Source organism: Cynoglossus semilaevis, chromosome W (genome assembly GCF_000523025.1).
Source record: "Cynoglossus semilaevis isolate Cse_v1.0 chromosome W, Cse_v1.0, whole genome shotgun sequence".
Lineage (NCBI taxonomy): Eukaryota > Metazoa > Chordata > Actinopteri > Pleuronectiformes > Cynoglossidae > Cynoglossus > Cynoglossus semilaevis.
In genome coordinates this window covers 15,751,366-15,762,132 of record NC_024327.1, presented here as the reverse complement: position 1 = coordinate 15,762,132, position 10,767 = coordinate 15,751,366, and the positions used below count along the sequence as shown (strand labels likewise).

The 10,767-nt window shown below is 43.4% G+C and overlaps 1 long non-coding RNA gene across 1 annotated transcript in view; it reads left to right on the top strand.

Moving 5' to 3' along the window:
- LOC112486363 (uncharacterized) overlaps window positions 1-9,544 on the top strand; it is a 28,381-nt gene extending 18,837 nt beyond the window's left edge. Inside the window, exons 2-3 of the long non-coding RNA XR_003048785.1 lie at window positions 939-1,154; window positions 8,877-9,544. This is a non-coding gene — a long non-coding RNA (uncharacterized LOC112486363). The remainder of the gene's footprint in view (window positions 1-938; window positions 1,155-8,876) is intronic.
- The last annotated feature ends 1,223 nt before the right edge of the window (window positions 9,545-10,767 follow it).

Below are 10,767 nucleotides of genomic sequence, written 5' to 3'. Positions count from 1 at the left end.
ACATGCATTTTTGCAAATTCCCGTCTCGCTTTTTTATGATTTTTTTTCAGCAGTGGTGTCCTCCTTGGTCGTCTCCCATGAAGTCCACTTTGGCTCAAACAACGACGAATGGTGCGATCTGACACTGATGTACCTTGGCCTTGGAGTTCACCTTTAATTTCTTTGGAGGTTGTTCTGGGCTCTTTGGATACAATTCGAACGATCCGTCTCTTCAATTTGTCATCAATTTTCCTCTTGCGGCCACGTCCAGGGAGGTTGGCTACTGTCCCATGGGTCTTGAACTTCTGAATAATATGAGGCACTGTTGTCACAGGAACTTCAAGCTGTTTAGAGATGGTCTTATAGCCTTTACCTTTAAGATGTTTGTCTATAATTTTTTTTCGTATGTCCTGGGACAATTCTCTCCTTCGCTTTCTGTTGTCCATGTTCAGTGTGGTACACACCTTTTCACCAAACAGCAGAGTGACTACTTGTCTACCTTTAAATAGGCAGACTGACTGATTATGAGTTTGGAAACACCTGTGATGTCAATTGAAGGACACACCTGAGTTAATCATGTCACTCTGGTCAAATAGTTTTCAATCTTTTATAGAGGTACCATCATTTTTGTCCAGGCCTGTTTCATTAGTTTGTTTTTTTAAATAATTATGTTAATCAACAATTCAAAAGTAATGGCTAATTTTGATTATTTAATTTTCAATAAATTTTTATTTATTGTTACTTTTGTAAGTTTCAAGTGATTTCAGTGAGAATTGTGGGTTTTCCCTTCTTTAACTGAGGGGTACCAACAATTTTGTCCACGTGTGTAATTGTTCAGGATTCCCCATACTTGGAGTACTTCTTCACTCGAGCCACTTGAATGACGATAGACCTTTTCCTTGCAACAAAAATAAAACACCTTGTCCGCCAGCAGAAGTCTCTATTTCATTCTTCACCAGGAGTAGCAGAATTTCCACAACAATTTGGTGTCAGAAGTGGGATCCCTCGGGAATCGTCCGGGACAGAGCGCGGTCAGCAACGGACCATCCTGGAACAACAAAGGGTTTCCAGCCTCCAACTTTGAAAAACTTTTCTGAAAAGGGAGGGACTGATTGAGGACGCTCCGGATCGTTGCCGCTGGGATTCCACGAATGCGGTTCAACGAAGTTCATCTGGTGAGCACTGAAATATTGACGTATCAAAATTGCTTCTTTAAAAAAGTTTTTAATTTGACATAATATTTCCATTTCTCATATTAGCCACAATCTAATCCATGGGTTTGCTTTTGTTACCACTTGTAGCACAAACGAATGTGGTATGCTTTTTAGATCACTTAGACACTCGACATTAAATCGGAGCGATTCGTTTTTTATCACTTTGTAGCTTAAATGAAGGGTTCCTTACAGAGACGTCTGTATTGTATAGTCATGCACGGCCTCCACACTGAATATGGGGAGCAAGGTTTCCGATGAGGTTGGACCTCCGGTAGGGCCGATTGTGGATGTTATGAGAAGGAAATATGGGGATAAAGGTCTGAAATAATTAAATGCCTGGGCAACTGAGTTTGGATGGCCAATAGGGGGATCCCTCAGTTTAAAAAACATATCAATGTTAGAAGAAAAACTAAGGAAAAAGTTCAGAAAAAGTTCATCCTGAAGGGCCTATTCCATCACAAAACCCTACGACCACCCCCTCCTCTCCAATTGCACACAGACTGCATCATCCCAACCAAAATGCGATTTTTAACATGCCCATAGTGGAAGTATCTGGACCTGAAGGCGCAGCTCTCATTTTCCGACCATGGACCGCTGCTGACATCACAACAGCCTCACAACATCTACCCAACCCCACAACATCAAGTAAAAAGTTTGCTGAGCAATTTTCCACATTCTGTCAAGAATTTAAACCCACCATGAACGAACTAAAAAGACCCTTGATCACCAAGATGACACCCACAGCCTGGCAGAAATCCAACCATCGATCCATTTTCATCCGCTTATTCGTTACCGGGTTGCAGGGGCAGTAGTCTCCATGACCGCCACCCAGATCACACTGCACCGTGCATCCCCCCTGACCCTCCCTGTGGGTGGTGAGTCCACTGGAAGGCGCCAACCGCCCTAACCGGGATTCTATCTTGCCCAAGAGGTGAATGCTGGGGTTCCACACCAATGACAGAGACATTGGGCCAAACCACCACACTGGCAGAAAATAGCAGGGAAATTCCCAAATGCTGACATCCGTTGTGAACACGTCACCTGGGAAGATGAATCCAATGTGCGTTATAGAGAGGCTGTCCACCATCTCTGTCATGCATTCACTGAAGCCTTCCCTGTAAAAATTAACATGGAAAAAATCTCTGCTTGCAAACAAAAAGATGGAGAAGGCCCGGACGAATATCTCACTCGTCTAACATATATATTCAACACCGACAGCGGCCTTCAACCACCAGGTGGATCAAACGATTCTCCAGATATATGGGAAATTCATCTCTGTTTGGAGTGGACTCAAACCAGATATTGCTTCAGCTGTTAAAATATCATGCATTGGTTGGAATGATGCGTGCCTGTCCGAACTTCGCAGACATGCCATACATGCTCATAACCAACTAACCCATAACAAAAAGAAAAATGAAGAGACAACACAGAAAGAGCTTCACATGGCAGCAATAACCATGTGCAACATAGTCCGAGAACAACAACAACCACATTATAAACAGAAAGAGAGAGGATACAGGCGCCATAACCACTGGCATAAGAAAACGCCACATACCACATGACTCCTTTTTCCTCTGTGGTCAACAAGAACATTGGAAACACAACTGTCACAGGTACAACTCATCAAACCAAGCAAACCAATCAGTGCACCATACCCACACGTACATGCTGTGCAAACTAATGAACCACCTATTGAAAACAATAGTTACGCAACTACTCTAACATTTGTTCAGTACATATCTGATCATTACAAAAGATTTCCTCAGCATACATGTCAATTTCAGACCAAAATGTTGTATTCTTGGTTGACTCAGGAGCAACACGTTCTGTGAAAAAAGCCTACGAATTCTCTGAAAAAGCAAAATTAAGTGGGGATTATGTATACTCTATTGGTTCATCAGGTCAAACAATTAGAGAAAACATTACCATCCCATTCAAATGTGCAGATGGGTCGAATACAAGCCAGCCACTAGGGTACACGAAGCCGGTCCCAAGCCCGGATAAATGGTGAGGGTTGAGTCAGGAAGGGCATCCGGTGTAAAACATTTAGCTAAATCAAATATGCAGATCAATAAAACGATTTCCATACCGGATCGGTCGAGGCCCGGGTTAACAACGACCGCCAACAGTGCCGTTGACCAACAGGGCACTGATGGAAATTGGACTACTGTTGGTCAGAGACAGAGAAGAAGAGGAGGGCGTTTGGTTAGGAGAAAAACAGAAAAGATTAAGAATAGAAGTGTTATTCTGAAGTTTGGAACTTTGAATGTAGGTACAATGACAGGGAAAAGTAGAGAAATAGCTGATGTGATGGAGAGAAGAAGAGTAGATATTTTGTGTGTGCAGGAGACCAGGTGGAAGGGCAGTAAGGCTAGAAACATTGGAGGAGGCTACAAACTGTTTTATCATGGTTCAGATGGGAAGAGAAATGGAGTAGGGGTGATCCTAAAGGAAGAATATGTAAGAAATGTGGTAGAGGTGAAAAGAGAGTCAGACAGGTTGATGTGTGTGAAGGTAGAAGTAGAAGGAGAGATGATTAATGTTGTTAGTGGTTATGCCCCACAGGTGGGCTGTGAGTTGGAAGAAAAGGAGAAGTTCTGGAAGGAGCTAGATTGGATGGTAGAGAGTATCCCCAGGAGAGAGAGAGTGGTGATTGGAGCAGACCTAAATGGTCATGTAGGGGAAGGGAACAGAGGAGATGAGGAAGTGATAGGCAGGTTTGGTGTTAGGGAGAGAAACGTAGAAGGACAGGCAGTGGTAGATTTTGCAAAGAGAATGGAAATGGCTGTGGTAAACACATATTTCCAAAAGAAAGAGGAACATAGGGTGACTTACAAGAGTGGAGGCAGGTCCACACAGATAGATTATATTCTATGTAGAAGATGTAATCTGAGGGAGATTAGAGACTGTAAGGTGGTGGCAGGTGAGAGTGTAGCCAAACAACATCGGATGGTAGTGTGTAAAATGACGATGGAGGTGACAAAAAGGAAGAGAGTGAAGACAGAGCAGAAGATCAAGTGGTGGAAACTAAGGAAAGAGACATGTTGTGAAGACTTCAGGAAGGAAGTAAGGGCAGTTCTGGGTAGTGTTGAGATATTCCCAGATGATTGGGAGACTACAGCTGCAGTGATGAGGGAGACAGGTAGGAAGGTGCTAGGTATGTCCTCTGGGCAGAGAAAGGAGGACAAAGAGACCTGGTGGTGGAATGAGGAGATCCAGGAGAGTGTGCAGAGAAAGAGATTAGCGAAGAAGAGATGGGACAGTGACAGAACAGAAGAGAACAGACTGGAGTACAAAGAGAGGACAAGGGAGGTGAAGAGGGAAGTGGCCAAGGCCAAACAAAAGGCATATGAGGAGTTGTATGAGAGTTTGGAAACAAAGGAAGGAGAAAAGGAGTTGTATAGATTGGCGAGACAGAGAAATCAAGCTGGGAAGGATGTGCAGCAGGTGAGGTTGATTAAGGACAGAGAGGGGAATGTGATCACAAGTGAGGAAAGTGTGCTGAGAAGATGGAAGGAATACTTTGAGGAGTTGTTAAATGAGGAAAATGAAAGGGAAAGTAGAAACGAGGAGCCAGAGACTAGTAGGAAGAAGGTAGATCAGGTTAGAAAGGATGAAGTTAGAAAAGCCCTGAAGAGGATGAAGAGTGGAAAGTCAGTTGGTCCTGATGACATACCAGTGGAAGTATGGAAGTGTTTAGGAGAAGTGGCAGTAAATTTCCTGACTGGTTTGTTTAACAGAATTTTAGAGACTGGCAAGATGCCTGATGAGTGGAGAAAAAGTGTTCTGGTGCCAATTCATAAGAAGGGTGATGCACAGAGTTGTAACAACTACAGAGGGATAAAGTTGATGAGCCATACAATGAAGATTTGGGAACGAGTAGTTGAAGCTAGGTTGAGGCAGGAAGTGGAGATTTGTGAACAACAGTATGGTTTCATGCCTAGGAAGAGTACCACAGATGCAATATTTGCCTTGAGGATGTTGATGGAGAAGTACAGGGAAGGTCAGAAGGAGCTGCATTGTGTATTTGTAGATCTAGAAAAGGCATATGACAAAGTGCCAAGGGAGGAATTGTGGTTTTGTATGAGGAAGTCAGGAGTGGCAGAGAAGTATGTTAGTTTGGTGCAGGACATGTATGAGAATAGTACAACAGTAGTGAGGTGCGCTGTTGGGAGGACAGAAGACTTCAAAGTGGAGGTGGGACTACATCAAGGATCGGCCCTGAGCCCCTTCTTGTTTGCTGTGGTGATGGACAGATTGACAGATGAGGTCAGACAGGAGTCCCCATGGACTATGATGTTTGCAGATGACATTGTGATCTGTAGTGAGAGTAGGCAGCAGCTAGAAGAGAACCTAGAGAGGTGGAGGTTTGCACTAGAAAGAAGAGGAATGAAGGTCAGTCGCAGCAAGACAGAGTACATGTGTGTAAACGAAAGGCAGAACAGTGAAATAGTGAGGCTACAAGGAGCAGAGGTGGTGAAGGTGCAGGAGTTTAGGTACTTAGGATCAACTGTTCAGAGCAGCGGAGACTGTGGAAGAGAGGTGAAGAATAGAGTACAGGCAGGATGGAACAGCTGGAGAAAAGTGTCAGGAGTGATCGGTGGCAGAAGAGTGTCAGCTAAGGTGAAGGGAAAGGTTTACAGGACAGTGGTGAGACCAGCCATGATGTATGGTTTAGAGACAGTAGCAATAGGCAGAAGACAGGAGGAGGAGCTGGAGGTGGCAGAGTTAAAGATGCTAAGATTCTCTTTAGGAGTGACAAGAATGGACAGGGTCAGGAATGAGGTCATTAGAGGGACAACACAGACAGGAAGGTTTGGAGAAAAAGCTAGAGAAGCCAGATTGAGATGGTTTGGACATGTGCAGAGGAGGGACAGTGGATACATTGGTAGAAGAATGTTAGAGATGGAGCTACCAGGTAGGAGAAAGAGAGGAAGGCCAAAGAGGAGATATATGGATGCAGTGAGGGAGGACATGCAGATAGTTGGAGTCAGAGTAGAAGATACAGAGAACAGGGAGAGATGGAAATCAATGATCTTCTGTGGCAACCCCTGAAAAAAAAGGGACAAAGCCGAAAGAAAAAGAAGAAGAAGAAGAAGAAGGTTGAATACAAGCTTCAAACATGCATTCTTGCTCTCTAAAGTCTGCCCCATTAACCTGATGGGCAGGGACTTGATGTGCAAATTAGGCCTTTGTCTGATTTCAACCCCAGACTGTGACAAAGTTCACAAACTATCTGACCTGAACCCATGCTTATCACACTCCTTTGTCCACTACACCCCAGACCTGGCGTATGCATATCAATGGAAACTACAACCATCAGAAATTGCTTTTGACCTGGTCACAGAAGCTAGTAATCAGTTTTAACAGATGGAACAGATTTCATGACACCAGAGGATCTGCATTGCACTTCTCACGTGTCACTGGAACATGATGAACCATATGAAGAAGTTTGGTTAAAGAACAGATTTGACACACTCACACTGACAAAAATCTACTGGACACATCATAAATGCGCCATATCAGTCTCTCTCTCACCAGCCCAAGATAACATGTACAATATGGACAATTCAGTCCAATACATCTCACTTGCAAAACACACAATAGATAAATGGGAAGATTTGGGCCTATTTGTGAAATCATGTCAGCATGCAGCCGACATCTGATCGATCTATTTTCTTTTCACTAACACTGCAGTGTTATTCAAAAAGCTTAAAATCTGGTGTGCACACTCAAAGAACAATCCAGCTGGTACCTAAAAGCACTTCTACATCTTTTTCCTTTTTGTCCAATGACCAAACTACAGCAATCACGGCCCTACAGGACATCCCTAAGTCACTGTGGGCTGTCAGTAAGTGTGATGTTGGCCTCATCAAAGATGAACCTGTTGTCATCACTCTGAAATCTGATTTCATATCTTGCAAGGCTCAATATCCACATAAACAAGAAGCCATCGATGGCACAACGCCAGTCTTCGAATCTCTTAAAGCAGCATGAGTAATTATTCCCTGCGACGACTCTCCAGTGCGCACGCCATTGTTCCCTGTCAAGAAAATCAGGGATAAAAACCAACCAACAGAATGGTGTTTTGTCCAGGATCTACAGGCAGTAAATGTAGCTGTCCAACCAAGAGCCCCAAATGTTCCAAACCCTTACACTATCCTGTCTCAGGTTCCACCTGAAGCAAAGTTGTTTTCTGTGGTCGACCGTTCAAATGCTTTCTTTAGCGTTCTAGTCCATCCAGAAAGTCAAGTCTGGTTTGCCTTTAACTTCAATGGATGAGGCTACACAGTCACTCGTCTGTGTCCGGGTTACTGTGAAAGCCCTACCATTTACAACAACGCTCTCAGACAAAGCCTGGAATCTCTAATTCTCTCTCTGGGCACTGCTCTGTTGTTGGATGAAACTCCAATTTGTCCAGGAAAAGGTTGTTTTTTTTGGGACGTCATCACTTCAGAAGGGAAAACTCTTTCACCCAAAAGGGTAGATGCGATATAAAATCTTCCAAAACCCATCACAAAGAAACACATGATGTCATTTCTTGGCGTGTGTTCTTATTGCAGACAATTCATCCCAAACTATGCCATTCTTGAAGCTCCACTCGCTTCCCTCGTTCATAGCAAGGATCTACACTCGCAAGACAGGATCATATGGACCCCGGAAGCTGAACAGTCTTTCACTGATCTAAAACTTGCTTTACAAACTACCTCCCACCATGACAAAGTTACAGATCTTTTAGATGCCATCCTGCTCCCACTCTCAATTGCTGTTTGCGAATGTCTTGCTCATACTAACAACTCTCCCTAGGAAATGCAAGAGCTGATGCAGCTGCAAAAAGAGCTGCACTCCAACCTATCGTCTCTGATTTTTTTTTTTGTTGGTTTCAAATCCAGTTTTTATCCCCAGCTCCCTTACAGCAATGCAGTCCTTTGCCACACACCAAGAAAAGACATTGTGGAGACGCTGTGGTGCCACACAGACTGACGATGTTTGGCGAGGACCTGATGACAAACCATGCCTACCAAAACCCTTCTTTCATCATGTCGCAAAATTGACACATGGATTGGACCATGTGTCAAAAGGGGGAATGTTGGCTGCCATAACTCAACACTGGTTCACCAAAAGCTTTTCAGCTCATACACAGAAGTTCTGTCAATCATGTATGGTCTGTGCAACACAAAACGCAGGAAAAACAAAAACAATCACAAATGCAGCTCACCCACCACCAGACAGACCATTTGAACATTTGATGATGGATTTTATAAAACTATCACCAGCAGAAGGGAAGAAATATTGCCTGGTGATGGTTGATATGTGGTCCAAATGGGTAGAAGCATGTCCAGCTAAATGTCAAAGCAGTCAAGTGGTAGCAAAAGCCCTGCTAACAGAAATCATTACCAGATAGGGAATACCAATCAAACTGAGCAGCGATAATGGCTCACACTTGTCAATTCTGCAATAACCCAAATCGCTAAACTCCTCGCCATTGATCTCAGGCAACATTGCACATACCACCGTGCTAGTGGAGGGGCTGTCAAACGAGAAAATGGCACTCTAAAATCAAAATTGGCCAAATGTTGCGAGGAACCTGACTGGACCAGGTCAGTCTGGACCCAATAGTAAGAACTGACATTGTTCTAGACTGATCTTGTCCCTCCTGTTGTCTCTCTTCTGTCCTCACAGAAAAACAATTCCTGGTTCGTCTTTAAGTGTCTGATTTGAACTAGCCCGTCACAGGCCTGGAGACCTGGGCTTCATCCCACCGACTGCACCCAAACACTTCCTCACCAAGACAAGACACAGATTCATCCAGCCTCTGTCCAGGTTTGTCCCAGAGCCGGATCTCAATGAATGTGAGAGTGATTGGAGAGTAACTAAGTGGAAGTCTAAAATTCTTTGTGGTTCTGAGGTATACTCCCAGACTGTGACCGCGTCCAGTTCTATACTGGCCGTAGAAGCTTGTCACGGTGGAACCCACTGAAGCCCAATAGAGGCATTCTTCCTATACTTGTTCTTGTTCATAGTTCATATAGACAATGGGAAATTGTTGTAGTTATTACTGTGGGGGGAAGAAAGAGGAAGAATTAGAAGGGGATGGTAAATTCATGGATAGATATCATCCAGGGTCGGCAAAATATTTAACTAAATGGAAAAAGAAGTATGAGTTTGAAGGAAGATTACAACTAAAATCACGTGAAGATAGTCTTCAAATTAACTCTAAAGGGTGGCGCTTTTGGCCCAGATGTCTCTGTCATTGGTGTGGAACCCCAGGATTCACCCCCTGGACAATTTCGAATCCCGGTTAGGGCGGTTGGTACCTTCCAGTGGACTCACCACCCGCAGGAAGGTTTAGGTACGGTGCAATGTGAGTTGGGTGGCGACTGCTGCCCGGTAACGGATAAGCGGATGAAAATGGATGGATGGATGGATGGATTAACTCTAAAGGTGAGAGTAAAGGGAAGGAAGGAGGAAAGTGATGAAAAAGTAATGGCAAAAAAGTGGTTGGAACAAGCAAAGAAAAGACTAGAAGGTGCTAACAAAAAAAATTGAAGAAGCACTGAATTGGCAAAAATATGACGATTATGTTCCTGTGCGACACACTCAGCCTGCAGCAGAAGTGCAGTTACAGATGGAGCAGAATCAAATAACAACAACAGGCTGTAGGAGGGGTCCCAGTAATAAATCCACCCCCATATCTAGATTCACAGCCTCCACAAACTAGTCAGTTGTATCCAAATTTACCCAAAGAAAACACAAATCAGTTTGACAATCAGGAACCACTTTACCCTACTAAAAAGAAACAAAAGAAACAAAAAGAAGGGGATCATAGTATGGTTTTGCGGAGCAATGTGGCAAAGTGGAACAAACAATCAAAAGTGCACACAAACCACAAACTAAAAAGCAGATGATGTCCTTTTTAGGACTTTGTAATTATTGCAGACTGTGGGTCCCAGGGTATTCACAAAAAGTTCAACCACTGCAAGATTTAGTGCATGGAACTCCTAAAGCAATGAATGATAAACTAATTTGGAATGCACAAGCAGAAGAAGCTTTGGTAAAGATAAAACAAGCGTTAACTGATACTTCTGTATTGACTATTCTAAACCGTTCACCCAGATGGTGGACTGTAAAAATGGATTTATGACTTCTGTGCTGACACAGAAGCATGGATCCAAACAAAGACCGCTGGCACAAGCAGTACATGCAGCAGCAGATGTAGTTTTGTATCACAAAACTACACTAAAAGTGCCTCACGCAGTAGCGGCACTCATATTACAAACAAAAATGTATTTCCTTTCACCAGCAAGATATTTACATTGCATGGCTACTCTGTTATCACAGCCACATATAGAAATAGAGAGATGTACAACACTTAATCCTGCTACACTACTACCAACTCCTGAGGACGGAGAACCTCATGATTGCTTAGCTGAATCAGAGAAAATGTATAAACCAAGAACAGATTTGACAGACATGCCACTAAAAAACGGAAACATATTGTACGCATGGGACAAAATTGTGCAGGTTATGAAGTAGTAACGCAGATTGAAACCTTGAAAACAGGCAAATTACC